At 41.6% G+C, this 18,712-nt stretch overlaps 1 pseudogene; it reads left to right on the top strand.

Annotated features, from left to right (window-relative positions):
* Positions 1–1,653: 1,653 nt before the first annotated feature.
* LOC145390464 (5S ribosomal RNA) lies at positions 1,654–1,772 on the top strand (annotated as a pseudogene).
* Positions 1,773–18,712: the final 16,940 nt, after the last annotated feature.

The following is an 18,712-nucleotide window of genomic DNA, read 5'->3' on the forward strand; positions in this document are numbered from 1 at the left end:
TTGCATTGCTAGTTGCGCCAGCCGTTTCTCTTCAAATTGGTAAGAAAAAAAAATCGATTTCCGAAATTTAAAAAAAAAAAATGGTGCCTGGGACGGCCACTGGGTCCCCAAGATTTCTGGACCCACGGCCATTGAGGGGTTTTAACCCCCCTCCCAGTACAGGGCCTTTGACCGATTATGATGAAAATACGTTTCCAGGGTTTATGGATATCTACCTTCTGATTTTTGTTTTGTTTTTTCAGAACGATTGGAGTAAAATTGTGACCTGTGGCGATCAGACAAACAATCAGGCAGTCAGACAGACAGACAGACAAACATACGGAACTGGCCAACATGCTTGTCGAATCTCTTGATTCCGGCAAACAACAAACATAGGAGAATACATAACCTCTTTCAACTTCGCTGGCACAGGTAACTGTAAGAGTAATAAGCAGATACACAAGAGGTGTAATAAGCAGATATAGCCAACAACAAGAAGTGTAATATGCAGATATACAACAGGAAATTTATTAGGTAGATATACAACAAGGATTGTAGTAAGAAAATGTATTTAGGAATGGTAGTCCTGAAAAATTAAGGTCACTAGAGGGAAATCAAGCAAAGCTTAGGTATAGGATAGAGAGCTTTGGTCATTAAGGTACCACACAGTAAGATTATAAGATCATACATTTTTGTCAAGAGAAGAAATGCATACCAGACAGCAGTAAAGGACATAATTTTCATTGCACAGATTGATATAAATAGGTCATGTGTTTCATAATGCAAGTATAACACCTACTCTCGCGCGGACGTAATTTTCATTTTCCCTGAGGGGGAATGTATGAGAGGTGTTTTCACCTACATCCACCCACCTTTTTTATCGGTAGAATACTACGAGTTTAAGTTTTGCCTTAATGTTCACCCCTATTAAGGCAGCAGTGAGGGTTACCCGTCCTTTAATCATACCGGTAATAAATAAGAAACGGTGCCAAAACACAGCAAACCCGTCCCCGGCAGTCATTTTAGTGCTGGCATATAAACACAACAAAATATCTAGTCGAAGATGTCACAAATCAGATTTGGAGTAAACCGGGTGAAAAATGACAATTTTATGCCCATTTGAAATTTTAGGCCCGACCCACCTGACAATGACCCCCCCTACCGCTAACTGGGGGGTGACCCCCCTGATGTAATGAGACATGTTATAGGATGCAGGTTGGAAAGATGCACCTTTAAGTTTTGGTTTCATGTCGATATGACCAACTTGAAAGGTGTTATGGCGAAAAAACGATGGTTACATTTTACATTTGGGGGGCCTACAGCCTGGGCCTTGGCCCAATTTGGCCCAGAGTTTAGTCAGGTGATCAGAATGTCAAAGCCCATCATCCCTGTAATTTCAGTTCGAATCGCACCAGAGTTTTCGAGTAAAGTTGTTAACAGACAGACAGACAGGCAGACAGACAGAGACAGACAATGAGACAGACAGACCGAGTGAAAACGATACCAGTCCCAGAGCCCCTCCGAGGAGGGGACAGGTAACAAATATTGTTTATTTTCCCCTAATATATCGTGCCCATAGTGAACAGCAGCAAATACACAATATAAATATATATATATATATATATATATATATATATATATATATATATATATACTACCTGACGGCATTACCTTTGCTACAGCCATGCCACGTTGAGTACACCGCTTCCTGTCCAATCAGCGAAGTTAAGCAACGCTGGGTCTGGTTAGTACTTGGATGGGTGACCGCCTGGGAACACCAGATGCTGTTGGCATCCCTACGTGTCAGGTGGGGTTGGTGGAGGATTAGTGCCCCTCCCTGTAAAACAATTAACTCTAAGCCCTTGACCACCCCGTTTGGGATACATGGCGTCTGGCAATGGATGGATATACTACTTTATTTTTACAGAGAACGCTACAGTATATTCATTAAAAATTAATGATGACAACTCTTTGTTGTAACCAGTTATGAGTTACGCTTTTTTTAGGCAAAATTGTTGAACATGAGACAACAAGAACAGGAACAATCATCATACCATCTCCAGAGGAATGTCTCTAAACTAGTTCCCTATGGACTATTTGCTGTCAACATATTCCGTCGATTTCATGCAAATCTGCTATTTTTTTTTATTTCAATGTGTTCTCAGTGTGACTCTTCTTCCCATTCAATTTTTGAGTTGCCACATTTGTGTTATCCGTTCTGTACTGTGTGTGTGTGTGTGTGTGTGTGTGTGTGTGTGTGTGTGTGTGTGTGTGTGTGTGTGTGTGTGTGTGTGTGTGTCCTTCCTCACTGGACGAAAATATTTCATTAAAAATTACTAACCACCTTTACTGGAAATCAGAATGTCATTTACAGGCAGAAATATGTGGGAGGAGAAATTTTGCCTAACGTGAAACTTTATGTGGTAAAATCTGGGGAGGAGCGTGCCTTAAAATTCTGCATCCCATCAGGGCCGTCACTCACTCTGACTCCTGGAAGCCAAGCATTCTTCCGCTGAACCTACCACACATTTATATGCTTTACAGTGCGTCATACTATACACAGTGGATAATTTCTATTTCATGCCCATATGAATTTCCCATGAGTAAGTAATACTTACTATATCTATATCTATATCTATCTATCTATATCTATATCTATCTATCTATCTATCTATCTATCTATATATATATATATATATCTATATATATATATATATATATATATATATATATGCAGATAATACCTCATATTTTACTAGACTCTGTATGTTTAGAATCAAAGTTAATATTTTCTCCCTTTCCTTGGGGGAAGCAGCCTAGGTATATAGATAGATAGATAGATTAGGCGTTTCTTAGAACGTGCAAAAATTGTCCCTTCTAAATAAAGCTGAAGTTTTAAAAAGCCGCATTCACGATTCGCTCATTTCAAGATACCTGAACACACCACACTTAAAAGACTGGAGATCTTAAGCAGTGGGAAAAACAGACTAAGGAAGACTTCCGAAGTTCATCCATTGCATAAAAGATAGACAAAGAATATAGGGCGACTCCCGTATTTAAGAGTTGGGCATGAAATGGGTGAGAATGTAAAGCCAAGAGTTTCCTGCGTGCCCGCCGTACTGAGGAAAAATGCAGACAGTTCAGAAAAGTGGGGACTAAAATCGACGCAGAGAGAGAGAGAGAGAGAGAGAGAGAGAGAGAGAGAGAGAGACAGACAGACAGACAGACAGACAGACAGTGTGTGTGTGTGTGTGTGTGTGTGTGTGTGTGTGTGTGTGTGTGTGTGTGTGTGTGTGTGTGTTGCAAAAGTGTGCCGATGAGAGAGGCCAGGTGAAGTTAGCGAAAGGAAAAGAGCTGAAGAGACGAAAACCCTTTGACCTCTCGGTTTTCAAAAGTGCTGAATATGGTCAGGCTACCACAATTTAGGGCGAATTAGACTCTGTACAAAGCCAGCAATTTGTTGGTGCTAAACAGTGCAACGAATCGGTCCAATAACCTAACAACGTGAAGCTTCCCCACCCACCCCAAGATAAATAATATCACACCAAGACTGATCACAGGGAAAAAGAGACACCAAAAATAGACACCCAGGGAGTACAACAGCCATGACCAACAGCTGGTCAATAGTTGAACATTTGACACTGTCCTGCAGCCATGATCTTGAACCGGTTGTTCGCAGAATCGAGCTGTTTTAGACTTCGCACTGAGTTCGGTATAAATTTGATCAAAACTTTCTGAGTCGACCTTGCCCTGGACTTATCAAATTATTCTCCGATTCGAATCTCTTCATCCGTGGCTAACCCTCAATCTTTCCATCAGATTTGGTCAAAATTAAATCAAAACTGTGTTTTCAGAGTAAAACCTTTGACCTTTCCATGTATCACTGACATTTGACTGACTGTTCTCAGAATTTAATACGTTATTCCTTGTCTTACCCTCAACCATTGTACGTTGTTTGGTCTAAGTCGGATAAAAACTGTGAGGGTTGACCATGTCCTCTTTGCTGACACTAAATCCTTTCACCAAAAGTGGTTCAGCCCAGAACAAAACTTCATTACTAATTTTATTCACACGTAGACACCCACAGGTCGAATTTTGATGTTGCGATGTTATCTTGACCTTAGATTGATTGTTCTCAATATCAAATGGCTTCAGTCTTATGTTACCTTCAACTCTCTCTGCCACTACGGTCTAAATTGGACAGCTGACCTTGCCCTTTGCTATTGACGTTTGACCTCTTATTCTAGAAATAGTCGGTCAACCCCTGTCAGACCTTCAACACTTTTACTATGATTGGTTGTAAAGAAATAGAAACCGCTTGAGTTATAATGTTCGCACACGCGCGAGTGCACCCTAACAAACCAGTACATCCGCCGCGTTATGACAAGGGCGTGGGTGATACCCGGTACTGAAGGATTTACTTGTGTACGCCTCTGAAGGTAAAGGGAAGTCTTATGGATGGTTGTACCTAGTTGAGAATGGAAGAATCCAGTTTCTGAAGCATTAAGATTAACATGCCTTGTTTTAGTCCAAAACAGAACTAATAGAAGATACATGTGACAGTGCTTTATCCCATCTTTGTTCAAATGACCACTGTGATGGACACTGCGAGAAGCAAATGGAAGTGTGAAGGGTAGAGACATCAGATTATAAGTGGATAGGGCTAGATGTACAGCTCAGAAGATCACTGGTGAATTCTAGGGAGAGTTGATCAAAGAACAGAACTCTAAGTAACATCGGTATTGATAGCTTTAGAATAACAGTGGCTGTCGACTAATGCATGTATAGACCAACGGAGAGAGAACCTGAGATGAAGGCATAAAACGATTAATAGATACGGTAGGATAGGAGTGTGGAAATTAAAGATATCAGCCAGTATGTCAAAAGTCTTCGAGATGTCTAGCACTATACCAAAGGCTTCACTGAAATCCCTAAGAAAGATGAAAGCGAGTAAATGAGGAATGTAAGAAGATAGTTCCTTGAAGGAACTCATAATGGTGGTCACACAGAAAGTTATGAAAGGAGAAACGCCCCAAATCTTCATATTGAAGTTAGATTCATAGACTTTAGAAATTCAAGACATTAAGCACATGGGCAATAGTAAGAGGATTGGGAGCAGTCTCTCTTCTTTGGGACATGGTGAATGAGAACAGTCTTCCATCAAAAGGCTCAGGTTGACAGACAAAAACGAAAGAATATATCTAAGTGAGGTGACAGCATAGAAACACAGAGGTTAAGAAAAACAGGCGGGATCTTATGAGGTCCATGCGCCTTATCAGTACTGGGGCATGTAAGGGCAGAAAGGACACGTGAAGGAATTAGGTAAGACATTGTTAAGTCAGAAGAGGAAAAACAGAGGAATAACAATGAATTCATCCTACGTAGCTTTAGATGAAAAATGGTTGAGCAAAAAGCACTGCTTTAACAGTGGAAGAATCATGTACAGTGCCATGAGAGTAAAAATGAGGCGGGGAAGAGGAAGACAGGAAGTTCTGAATCAGGTAAATTTCCTAAAGCGATAATAATTCCAGGGAAAGTCAAAGCAACCCACCAATATGCAGTGCCTTAATCTTCCCCGGGAGATCTACAAACCTTACTGGATAGATAGAACTAATTACATTAATGATGCTGTGATTGTAAAAACCCAGTGGAGGAAAAAAAAGACTCAGAGTAAGCAGAAACATTAGCTGTTAGAAACAGATCACCTATGTTGGAACTTGCTCCAAGGAGATCGGCGATACGGGTAGGGTGCTGTACAATCTGCTGTAAGTCATTATGGACAGATAAGCTGTAGGCTTGTTTAGCTGACAGATCAGTGACTGGTGAGACTTCTTGGTTATATTGAGAAAACTTCCAACAACCTATTTAACTTTCACAGACAGCAAAATTTTTGTTATTTAGTCTGATCATGTTTTCGGTCTTCATTTTTTTATGTAGATATGGGAAGATGTAGCTTGCCTAAAAATTCGAGAGGGGAAAAAAACATGCATGGAAACAGTATTTCTGCAATCAGGGAGAAAGGATTCTACATCAATGTCTCATATCAGATTCCATTGTTTGATTCAGCGTTCTCATTAATCTTCAAATTACTACTTAACAACTACTAGGAACCTTTGTTTGCCTGCTCCCCTGGAGGGCTATTCATCATCATCGTCATCATTATCATCATCATTACCGTCATCATCGTCATTATTATTGTCATCATCATCATACTCCCGACTCTTTTTCCCATCTAGGAACTAGGTTAGGTAGGGCCCAGATGCAATTAAAGAAACAAGTATTTTTACGGAGTGTGGGAACTTTAACATCATGCTCAGTGATATGGGCCACAGTCATCCACATGTCATTTTGAGGGGGTGTAGCCTATTTCCTTACAAATGCCCTTCATATATACCTGTCAGACACAGTGTGTTTACTGCTAAATTAACAAGGGGAGAGGGGGGACAAAGCTTTGTCATGTACTTCTCTCTGCTTACCTCTTACAACCAACTGTATCCCTTGTCAATTCCCATGCTTTCCTGACATCCATACCTCTCTTCCTCATACACCCATCTACCTTCTTCTCGAGTTACCACGCTTCCTCCCACCTTAAGCTTAGTCATATAAAACCGCCACCCTGTCTTCATCCACTGATTTTCTGACAAATCTATGGTGAAAGTCCGAAATTATTACAGTTAATAATGGAAATGGCAGGTCACCTACTTTAATATTTCTCATGGTATATCAAAGACAAAGAGAGGTATATGAGGATCGACTATTATATCTCTGACTTGCAATACGCTTTCCAGACAGAGTGTATGAGTGAATCTTAACTTTCTATGTCAAATTCTTAGGCAGTATACAATTTCTTATTTGGTTAGTTCTGTGACTGTCGATGATAAATCATTTCGCAGTCGAAAGCGCAGCCTTATCACCTGGGCGGGGCACCTTCTCTGACATGTGGTTGGAGTGATTCATGAATATTAATATTCATCCGCGACAACCATGAAGCTTTCTCTGAAGACAGTGCTCAGCAAGTGATATGGTGAAGTAGTAGATGAAGACCTATCAACCCGAGAACGTCTGCAGTAATTAATTATTGCCACTACTAAACAACTGTATGCTGCTTACGAGTGACATCCTCTGCTGAAGAATTAATCAAGACTGTGTACAATACTTCCTATTCGAAAAGTACAGCATATCCAAAGCTGAGCAGCATAGCTTGCAAATAGCAACTGATAAATAGATAGATGGATAGATAGATAAATAAATATAGACATAGACAGATAGATAGACAGACATAGATAGATAGATGGACAGAAATACATGCAGCTAGACAGAAAGGAGATATAAAAATAACTAAATGAAAGAAAACCATTCGGGAGCCGAATGCTAATCGCCCGTCAGAATATGCTTTTGGCCAAGTTACAAGCTACTTACAAACTAAATGTGAAGAAAATTAGCAAAATTCTATGGAATTCAGTCACCGCGTTTCACAAATAGTCAATCCATTAAAACAAAAAAAAAAAGTTGACCTTTGGCAGCCATTTTGGTGACCTTGACCTTGGCCCCGAGTGCCCATTTTCAGACTCGGCCAAGATTTTGGCGATATCTTGATATCCTGAAGGTCCCATGTTGATAGCTCAAGCAGTTCATGAGATATACTGTAATGGTCACACACACACACACACACACACACACACACACACACACACACACACACACACACACACACACACACACACACACAGACGCGAGCCAAGCAAGGCGGGCGATAATAAAAATACGTAATCTGACTGAAAGGAATCCCGACGGCATCAAAGTGATGCAGAAAACTATCTCTGTAGATAAATAATGACAGTAACAGGAACACAGTAAAGTCGAGAACGTGATGAGGGGCTTAAGGGAGTTTATTTTTAACCTTTAATTGTTATAGTTTCCTCCCTAAGCTGAATGCCGTCTGGCCAAATCATCTCTCAAATATCAAAAAGAGCTATATCATACTGATTCTTTCCTACACTTATTTAACCTATTAATTTCTTCTACACCCATTTCTTGAATATGTATATTTTATCCATTCATTTATTTTCCTGTACTGCTCAAGGAGTAATTTTTCATTTTAACCAGTTTAAAGATCAATTCGAAAGTAAATAAGTTCATCTGGTCAGTAAAAACTAACAAAAGAAATAGGTCATCCGACTGAACACAGTTTACTGATTTCTTATTTATCTTATCCCTTTCTTAATCTTGTCTACACTCATCTGAGGATCATGTATATTTATCTGTTTGTTCTAAGGTCTCAGTTGTTCCAGCCAATATCCTCACATCTCAGGTTCCGTATAATTCATTTTGTGCCACTTCAGATGACAGTCGCCCCAGCTGCCCTCCAGCGATACACCAAAAGCGCCTCGGTATTCAATCAGGCGAATGGGAGAAAATGAAGGGGAGGATGAGAGATGGGATTGTTCAGCTGATGAATGGAACTATTGATCACAGCGCGGTAAATGAATTGGCCTTCTTGAGTTATGAGGAAAAAGGGCACGAGGAGATAAGTGGCGACTGATGACTGGGAATTTACATAGTAATGAGGTAAAAGGTGAGATGCAATGAGAAGGGAGGGAGAGGTGAGAACAAGTGAAGGAGGTTCGATCCACTAAAAATGGTAACTGTAAGTAAAGGAAAAAGTGTATGGAAATTTGTAACAAAAGCAGGCTTTGATATAACCACAGGAAGTAAATTGCACTCTGTACCACTGATCATTCGTGTACTTCTTGAGATTTACATGGGTGGCTAGAGAGGGTGGAGTGATTAAATGTAAAGAAAACTGTAGAGCCATTGGTTGGTAGGCTGGACATGTGTAGTAAAGTAAATGTAGCAAGAAGGGTATAATAAGGAGAACGCTTTGTTATTTCCGCTAACAAGGTTGGACGGAGGTTATTCTTTCTCTGTTTTCATACAAGATATTACAAAAAGTTGTTATCGGATTTCACTGAACTTTGGTTGATGGATGGGCTGAGGGTTAAGGAATAGTTGATTAAATTTTGAGGTTGATCCGGATCCAGATGCAAGAGTAGACCATACATATTATTTGCGATGATGGAGACATGAATTATCTGACACTGCGTAACAGAGCAAACTATGACAGTAGAACTGACTGACTAATTGAGAACGTTAAGGAATACGTCTGGTGGGAAAAAAGAATTGCTGCAGCAAATCATAAATATTATTTACTTGGGGAGAGGAATGCGCTGTTAGTGTTTTCTAGTTTTTGTTTGTGTTCTCTGCCTGTACTGGACGTGAACCCCATGGAGTGCTGACACTCATCCACTTTTACTGGCCGATCCCAGAGGTTAAGCTGTGCTGTACTAGGGAAGAGCTTGAACTGAATTAGTGTTTTGCCGTATTAGTGGCGGCATTAGAATGTTGTGGGTAAATGTGCGAATATGGTTAGGCATGTATAATGATATATAAAGTAGAGAGATGTAACGAGACATGTGTGGTAAGGCATGTAAGACGAGGTGATTTCTGGTGTGAAGTTCGGTACTGTATGTGTGAGATATGCAGTTAGGCATGAGTAACGAACCGGATGAAGGGAGTCGTACTTAACGAGACTGATGTAGTGAGACAGATGAAGAAATGCAGTGAGAGTGGCGGGTTGGTAACAGTAGCATGGAAATACTTTGTTTACTGGATATTTCACGTCAGTCTAGATAACGGTAGGCGGCTATTCCACAGGTGAAGAATAATGTGGTTGTTGTACACTTCTCAGCACAATCGCCTTCACTTACTCTGAATTATCCAGTACATCACTCCAGGATGCATCAGGGCTAAGTGTTTGTATGTGAGATAAAGGGATAGATTTGTGTAAACTGTATAATTATATTTCGTTGTGGTATATTCACCCCATCACTACGATGGCACACTTTTCACGTTACTCAGACTGTTCAGTCTGGGACAGACATTTGTTTTATTATCTTAAACCTTTGTAGTTCGAATAGTCTCTCCTACGTTAAAGAAAATCATCTTGGGAGAACAGGAATATAATTATAAAAAATGACGTATTTAGATCCAAGCCTAAAACTCTTTTCAGCCAAGCAGCATATCTACATCTTCCTTGTCTGATATACTACATAACTCCCTACAGTTGGCCCATTTGCGTTACCAATTGCATCACTCCACCACAAGAAGATCACAGTAGAGGTAATATAATTTTATTATTCCTTGGCACAGAAACACTTAATTACTACCGTATATTCTAATTAAAATCTGACGATTTTACATGGTAGGATGAAACCCTTACAGAGTTACAAAACCAAAATAATAAGGCCTCATTGCAAATTTACCGTGGACCTTATACAAATATTTCGTTGAAGATATGATACCTTTAAAGTTTTTCCATGAAGGTAGTCATGTTATTACCCGTAATATAACTATCACGCTAACATTATGAGAGTAATCTTGATATATCAAATGACTGAGATTGCTGGAGAGATAAAGTCAGTTCAGCCGCCTGGCGACACCAACTTGTTTAACCTTAATGGCTTCTGGGGGCCATTATTGCGAGTTAGTGGCCACCTCGCTCTGTGGCCTCGGTGTGGCCGCCGTGTTCACGCCACTTGAAGGGAAATGCCTGTGCCTGGGCAAGATCACCTAAGTGTGCCTGACTAGTTCACCATCACCACTACTATCATGCTGACGGTGCCTAGACAAGGCTACAGTAGTGTCTTCCGTGCCCTCCTACCTCACCACCACCCTACCTGCCCTTCTGCCTCACCACCACCCTGCCTGTTCCTCTGCCTCACCACCACCCTGCCTGCCCTCCTGCCTCACCACCATCCTGCCTCCCCCCCTGCCTCACCACCACCATATCTGCGATTCTACCTCACCATCAACTGTCTGGCCTCCTGCCTCACCACCAGCTCGTAGTTTCTTAAATGAGCCAGTACGTACTTGAATGCCATATCTGTGAATGCCATATCTGTTTGGGAGACTTCTTTGAAACTGGTGCTACACTTAGATCGAATGCATATTCATATATGACTTCATATATGACACCTAAACTGTGTACACGAAACAAATTACCAAAATTAATCACCTCCAACGATTCCAGATGAACGATGAGGCTGACGTTATAGATAAATAAATGATAGAAAAGCATCCGGGAGCCGAATGCTAATCGCCCGCCAAAATATGCTTTTGGCCAAGTACAAGATTTAGGCCATATATTGATACCCTGAAGGCTTCATGTTGATAGCTCGGGCCGTTCATGAGATATAATGGTGCTAAAGGCGGGCGGGAAAAATTAATTGACATTTGGCAGCCATTATGGTGGACTTGATCTCAAGTGGCCATATTCAAACTCGGCCAAGGTTTTGGCCATATCTTGATACCCTGAGGGTTTCGTGTTGATAGCTTAAGCCGTTCATGAGATATAATGGGAACACACACACACACACACACACACACACACACACACATCTACACAGCTCGCTGGCGCAGTGGTAACGTTCTCACTTGCCATCTGTTAGACGGGAGTTCGCGCCTCGCTCAGGTTGCGAAAAGTTTCACTGACGAAGTGGGTGGTTACTGTTCCCCTGGAGCAAGGGGACGGGTGTGTGCGTGTGTGAAGGTCACAGCCTTGCCCTTAGATCGGAGTATATGAGCTCTCAGCTCCCTTCCGGGAGGGTAAAAGCTGACGATCACGACCATCAAGTAAACCTGACCGACCGGTGAATTACACACACACACACACACACACACACACACCGCCTTGACCGCAAGTGCCACGAACAGAATGTATTGCCTGGTGGTCGGTGCCCCAGTGAACCCCGCCAGTAAATTTGAGACGGGGAAATGTTTAGGTACGACATTTACAAAGACTGATGTTTTTGCTCGTTCGGAAAGGAAAAATTAAATCTCACCCAGACTACTGGCGTTTTACAACCCTTGGCCGATGGGTATATGCTTCCCAGAGGCATTCCAGTGCCCTAATTAGGGCATATGCAAATATGTATTAGATGTAAGATGTGTACGGTGATGAACTGCAAACTTCCATTAATGGGTGTGGAATGAGAATGACGTAATGGAGATGGATTGAAAATGTCTTTTACATTGATATATATAAGAAAGGAGTTACTAATACTTTACTGTTACAGAACGCTAACGAGTAAGAGTTATATTATTAATAAACATAATGAGTATAAGAGCACAGGACATCCAGTCACAAAAGCTACTGAAACAAACGTCAAGTAATGATTCACGAAAAATAACAGATGATCATTTTATAGGGTGTGAATAACCAATAGCCAAACATGTCAGTTCTTTGTAGTTGTAACAAAATTAGGGCATTGGGTAAGCCGACGTTTTGCATTTCATTCCTATTACCACCTAATGATTAATTCACGCTTTGGGAATTCTCTTGACGTCAAGGGGTTAGAAACAATGTCCCTTATAACCTTCACTATATGTCTCCACTGAGCAGAAATATTATCGTTTGGAGGCACCAAGAATAAAGTGGAAAAACATGATAGTACCGTACATGGCTATAAACGCTACTGAATATACATCCTGATGCTGACTAGAGTTTCTTGTGAATGTTAGAAATTATAACCACATACTGAAGATGCTATTTTATATTTTGCAGATGCAACAGTTTTGACCTCACCTGATCCCTCTTCAGATAAAAACTGTCGCATCTTTACAATAACACAAGCACGCAAGCATTATTTCTTCCCTGTGGACGCCTCGTGGGACATGAAATCAGACACTTTATTGGAGAACATTCTGATAGAGCCAAGAGCTACCACCAGATTACTTTACTGAGGGTAACGGATGTTTCTGCGACTGAAGAGGTATAAGAAATCTTCAGTAAACGTTCTTTCAATCTTATTCGTCTTACGCCGCCAGGCAATTTTCTTCGTTTTAGGGAGCACTTTTCATGCAGGAGTTAATTATTTTAGGCAAGGTCAATACTGTGGCCTGTCACGCGTAGTAACTGACTGTTTACATTCAAAACTATTGTGATATACTTACTTGCCTCATCCGGTATGCATATTGGTATACCGCATCTAAATATTAAAGTACTTCACAAATAATCTTGATATATGATAACGGTGCAATTACTTCAGATATTTCCTCTTCCAGTTTCATATTTTAAATGAAATACTTTTGGCACGTTATAGCAGAGACGTTTTGCAATTACCGGTCCCTTCGTGCTAATTACTGATTTCAGAAGAACTTGCCTATCGTCATAGGACACAGAATATCGTTTTTTTTTTTTTCTTTTCTTTTTTTGGAAACTAGTAACGACCATTTAGCACATGACTGATCAAGGACTTGTTATCAAATGCACAAATGTTCATACATAGGTATTTATGCCTTCACCCATCTACGGCGCAGGGGCCATTAAGACTGGTCTGTCCTTCCATGCGTGCATGGGTCCATGTTTTCATAAGACTATTATGGGCGCGGTATCTCCTGAACCCATCAACGGATTACGACCAAACTTTTTTCAGTTACAGAGTATAAGGGGATGATGAACCAATTAGGCAAGTTAGGTCAAGGGATCAAAGGTCAAGGTCATATCGGGGCGATTTCAATGTTCACCACTACCTTTGGCTCTCGTCTCTTTTCACTGATCCACCTGGTGAACATGCCCACACATTTTCAATCCTTAATGACTTAAAGTAGCTTGCACAGAAAGTTACCCACATCCCTGATCGCACTGGAGAGAGTTCTAACATACTTAACCAATTCCTTACGTCCAACCCTTTTGCTTACACTGTTAATCTTTTCTCTCCGTTGGGCTCCTCCGATCACAACCTTGTCACCTTAACCCATCCTATCACTCCAGCAAAGCTAGTAGATCCCCCCAAGAAGTAGCGGCTGTGGCACTTTGGAGCTGCTGATTGGGAGGCCCTCAGGCAGTACTTCATTGATTTTCCTTGTAATGATTACTGTTTCTATGGCCGTGAGCCATCTGGATGTGCCATGTGCATTGCGGAGGCAATTCTCTTGGGCATGGATGTATACAATTCTTTCTCATCTCACGTGGTAAATGTAGAAGAAACCTTATTTAATCATGTTTGTTCTAATGCTGTCCACAACAAGTACCGGAACCCACCCACCCCTGAATCTCACCTCGTTTATGCTTCTGTCCGGAATCCTGCTAAGTCTGTTTTTTGCTCTGCTATACATAATTTCATTCGTACTAAATGCTCCGAACTCTCTACCTCAAAATGTTCCCGCTCCTTCTGGAACCTTGCCAAAAACCTTTCTAACAGCTCTGCCTCACCATTCTTCCCTCCTCTCTTCCACTCTGATGGTTCTCTAGCTATTTCTCCTACTGATAAAGCAGAACTCTTCACTCAAACTATCTCCTCCAATTCCACCTTAGACAATTCTGGTGCTGTTCCTCCATCACTTCCCCCTTCTGACTTCCTCATGGCTGACACTGAAGTTACTTCAGTTGATGTACTTTCTGCCATCACTGGCCTCAATACTAACAAGACATAAGGGCCTGATGGGGTCCCTTCTGTTGTCCTCAAGAAGTATGCTTACACTCTGCCTAGGTAAACTCTTTCACCTTTGTCTGTCAAATTGAAACTTTCCTTCTTGCTGAAACGTCGCTCTTATTCAACCTGCCCAAAAAAGGGTGACCATTCCTAGCACTCTAACTATCGGCCAAGTGCTTTAACATCCTGTATTTCAAAAGTTCTAACCACCTTTCCTATCACAGTCTTCTTTTAGATCGCTAGTATGGGTTCCGTCAAGGATGCTCCACTGGCCATCTCACCTACAGTACCTGTCAGACTCCTGCTCAACCTCCTTTCAGGACTGTGACGAAAGCTTTGCCACAGCACTTGACATCCTCAACGCTTTTGATCGAGTCTGGAATGATTTCCAAACTGCTCTCTTATGGTTTCCGTCCTCCTATCTGTGCCTTCATCTCTAGCATCCTTTCTGGTCATTCTATAGCTGCTGTTGTAGACGGCAACAGGTCTTCTCCCGGAGCTATCAAATGATGGTATCCTTCACGGCTCTGTCCCGTCACCAACTCTCTTTCTTCTATTCATCAATGACCCAAGCTGTACATCTAACCCTATCCACTCATACAGTGATAACTCCACGCTTTACCTTTCCATTCACTTCCTGCAGCGCCCGTCTCAGCAGTTACTTCAATAAACAAGAGATGAGGCTATGGCACACCTACTGTAATGTCTGACTTGGCACATATCTCAGATATGGCTAAAAGTAATCTTGTTGATTTTAATGCATCAAAAACTCAGTTCTTACATCTTTCAACCCGACAAAATCTTTCGCAGGAATATCCTCTAATTTTTAAAAATATCGAACTCAATTCTGCATCATCTTTAAACACACTTGGGGCGTAATTTTCTCGGAATTTATCTTGGAAAGGTCATATCACCTCTCTAATAAAATTTGCTTCCAACAGATTAGGTGTGCAAAGTCGACTCCACCCTTTTTCTTATCCCTGCACAGTTGTGACTTTACTCACTGGTTTTATTCGCCCCTGTGTAGAATACGGTACAACTCTCATGTGGGGGGAGGCTCCCCACATACAGCTCATCTCAACAAGGTGGAGTCAAAAGCTTTTCGTCTCATTAACTCTCCCCTTCTTACTGGCTCCCTTCAACCTCTGTCTCTTCACCGCACTGTTGCATCTTTATCTCTTTTCCATCGCTTCTTCAATGCTCACTGCTCCTCTGAACTGTCTGCTTGTATCTCTCCACCACTGTGGCGGGACGCATAGCACCTGCCTAGCAACAAATTCATTTCTTTTCTGTCCAACTTTCTAATGCGATAGTTAACCATTGTTCCCAGCCCTTCATGCATACAACAGGTCGACTCTGGAACTGTCTCCTTCTGTCAGTATTTCCTAATCTTTAGTTTCATTTCTCCTCACAAAGAATCCTGTCATAGGAGTTGTATGAAGGGTCCATGTACATGACTTGATAGAGGTATACCGAGCGACACTTTGAGTTGCCAGCTTCGGGCCCGAGGCCTTGGTGTTTTATTCATATTATTCCTTGATTTCCAAAGAAAATACTCTTGAACAACAGTTATTTACCAACTGTTTCCTCTTCAGGGAAACATATAGCCCAGGAAATTAACTAATTTCGACATTTTTTTTTTTTTTTTTGCCGAATTAATACCAGGGGTTCCATCTGCAGCATGAAATCATCTGACAGTATTCTTAAAACCTAAATAATAAATGTGCCTGTGGCCTGGAAAATGTTGGGCAGTGGTCTGCATCGTTGGATGGAAGAGTATAGTTTTCAAAGGAAATGATTTAGCAAATGTAAAAAATGTCTTTCTTTTTTTTCACATCCAGACTGTGCTTGTTTAGTATATTTTATGGCGAACCATAACTATGATACTGAATTCTCTACACTCTGGTTTCGGCTTTCCTGTCATTCTCTGACTAAATATATCTGTGCTGTTTACTTATCTCCTAATTCTACTATCAAAAATTCTTTGACTATCTTACTTCTACGATGGAACACATTCAATCCATTTCTCCTTTCTCTGAAATCTCCATTCTTGGAGATTTCAATGTTCACCACCACCTTTGGCTCTCCTTTCCTTTCACTGATCCTGGTGAACAAGCCTACACCTTTTCTATCCTTAATGACCTAGAGCAGCTTGTACAGCACCCTACCCGTATCCCTGACCGCCTTGGAGAGAGCTCCAACATACTTGATCTCTTCCTTACAACTAATCCTTCTGCTTACACTGTTAATCTTTTCTCTCCTTTGGGCTCCTCCGATCACAACCTTATCACTTCAACCTGTCCTATCGCTCCGGTGCTGCCTGCGGACCCTCCAAAAAAACGTCGTCTCTGGCACTTTGGAGCTGCGGATTGGGAGGCCCTCAGGCAGTACTTCTTTGATTTTCCCTGGAATGATTATTGCTTCCATGGCCGGAGCCATCTGGGTGTGCCTTGCGCATTACGGAGGTTATTCTCTCGGGCATGGAAGTATACATTCCTTTCTCATATCCTTTGACTAATGCACGAAAGCCTTGGTTTAATCACGCTTGTTCTAATGCTGTCCGCAACAAGGAGAAGGCCTACAAAAGGTACCGGAGCCAACCCACCCCTGAATCACATTTTTTATACAATTCTGCACGGAATCGTGCTAAGTCTGTTCTTCACTCTGCTAAGAATAATTTCATCTGTACAAAATGCTCTCAACTCTCTAACTTGAACTCTTCTCGCTCCTTCTGGCACCTTGCCAAAAACCTTTCTAACAACTTTACCTCATCATCCTTCCCTCCTCTTTTCTACTCTGATGGCTCTGTAGCTATTTCATCTACTGATAAAGCAGATCTCTTCGTTCAGACTTTCTCCTCCAATTCCACCTTAGACGATTCCGGTGCTGTTCCTCCATCACTTCCCCCCTCTGACTTCCTCATGGCTGACATTAAAATTTCTTCAGCTGATGTATTTTCTGTCATTGCTGGCCTCAGTACTAATAAGGCATATGGGCCTGATGGAGTCCCTCCTGTTGTTCTCAAGAACTGTGCTTCTGTGTTTACACCCTGCCTAGGCAAACTCTTTCGCCTTTGTCTGTCAACTTGTACCTTTCCTTCTTGCTGGAAGTTTGCTCTCATTCGCCCGGTCCCAAAGAAGGGTGACCATTCCCAACCCTCTAACTATCGTCCAATTGCTTTAACATCCTGTATCTCAAAAGTTTTTGAGTTATTCTTAATAGAAAAATTTTAAAGCATCTTTCCTATCACAACCTTCTTTCTGATCGTCAGTATGGGTTCCGTCAGGGACGCTCCACAGGCGATCTTCTCACCTACCTTTCAGACTCCTGGTCATCCTCCTTTCGGGACTTCGGCGAAAGCTTTCCCATTGCACTTGACATCTCAAAGGCTTTTGATCGAGTCTGGTATAAATCTTTAATTTCCAAACTGCCCTCTTACGGTTTCTATCCTTCTATCTGTGCCTTCATCTCTAGCTTCCTTTCTGGTCGTTCTATAGCAGCTGTTGTAGACGGCTGTCGTTCTTCTCCTAGATCTATTAACAGTGGTGTTCCTCAGGCCTCTGTCCTATCACCAACTCCTTTTATTCATCAGTGACCTTCTAGGCTGTATATCTAACCCTATCCACTCATTCGCTGATGACTCCACCCTTCACCTTTCCATTCGATTCCCGCAACGTCCATCTCAGCAGTTACTTCAACAGGCAAGGGATGAGGCTATGGCACACCTAGTGTCTGACTTGGTTCGTATCTCTGACTGGGCTAAAAATAATCTGGTTGTTTTTAATGCATCAAAGACTCAGTTTTTGCACCTATCAACCCGACAGAATCTTCCACAGGTATCCCCACTTATGTTTAATAATACTCAACTTAATCCTGCATCATCGTTGAACATGCTTGGGGCTTCATTTGCTCGGGACTTGTCTTGGAAAGATCATATTACATCTCTTGTAAAATCTGCTTCCAAAAGATTGGGTGTGCTAAGCCGACTCCGTTCCTTCTTTGCCCCCTGCACAATTGTTGACTCTATACAGGGGTTTTATCCGCCCCTGTGTGGAGTACAACTCTCATGTGTGGGGAGGCTCCCCACATACAGCTCTTCTCAATAGGGTGGAGTCAAAGGCTTTTCGTCTCATTAACTCTCTCCCTCTTACTGACTCCCTTCAACCTCTGTCTCTTCGCCGCAATGTTGCATCTTTATCTCTTTTCTATCGCTACTTCAATGGTCACTGTTCCTCTGAACT

Source organism: Coenobita brevimanus, chromosome 14 (assembly GCF_032717465.1).
Source record: "Coenobita brevimanus isolate Jiangsu-jjx chromosome 14, ASM3271746v2, whole genome shotgun sequence".
Lineage (NCBI taxonomy): Eukaryota > Metazoa > Arthropoda > Malacostraca > Decapoda > Coenobitidae > Coenobita > Coenobita brevimanus.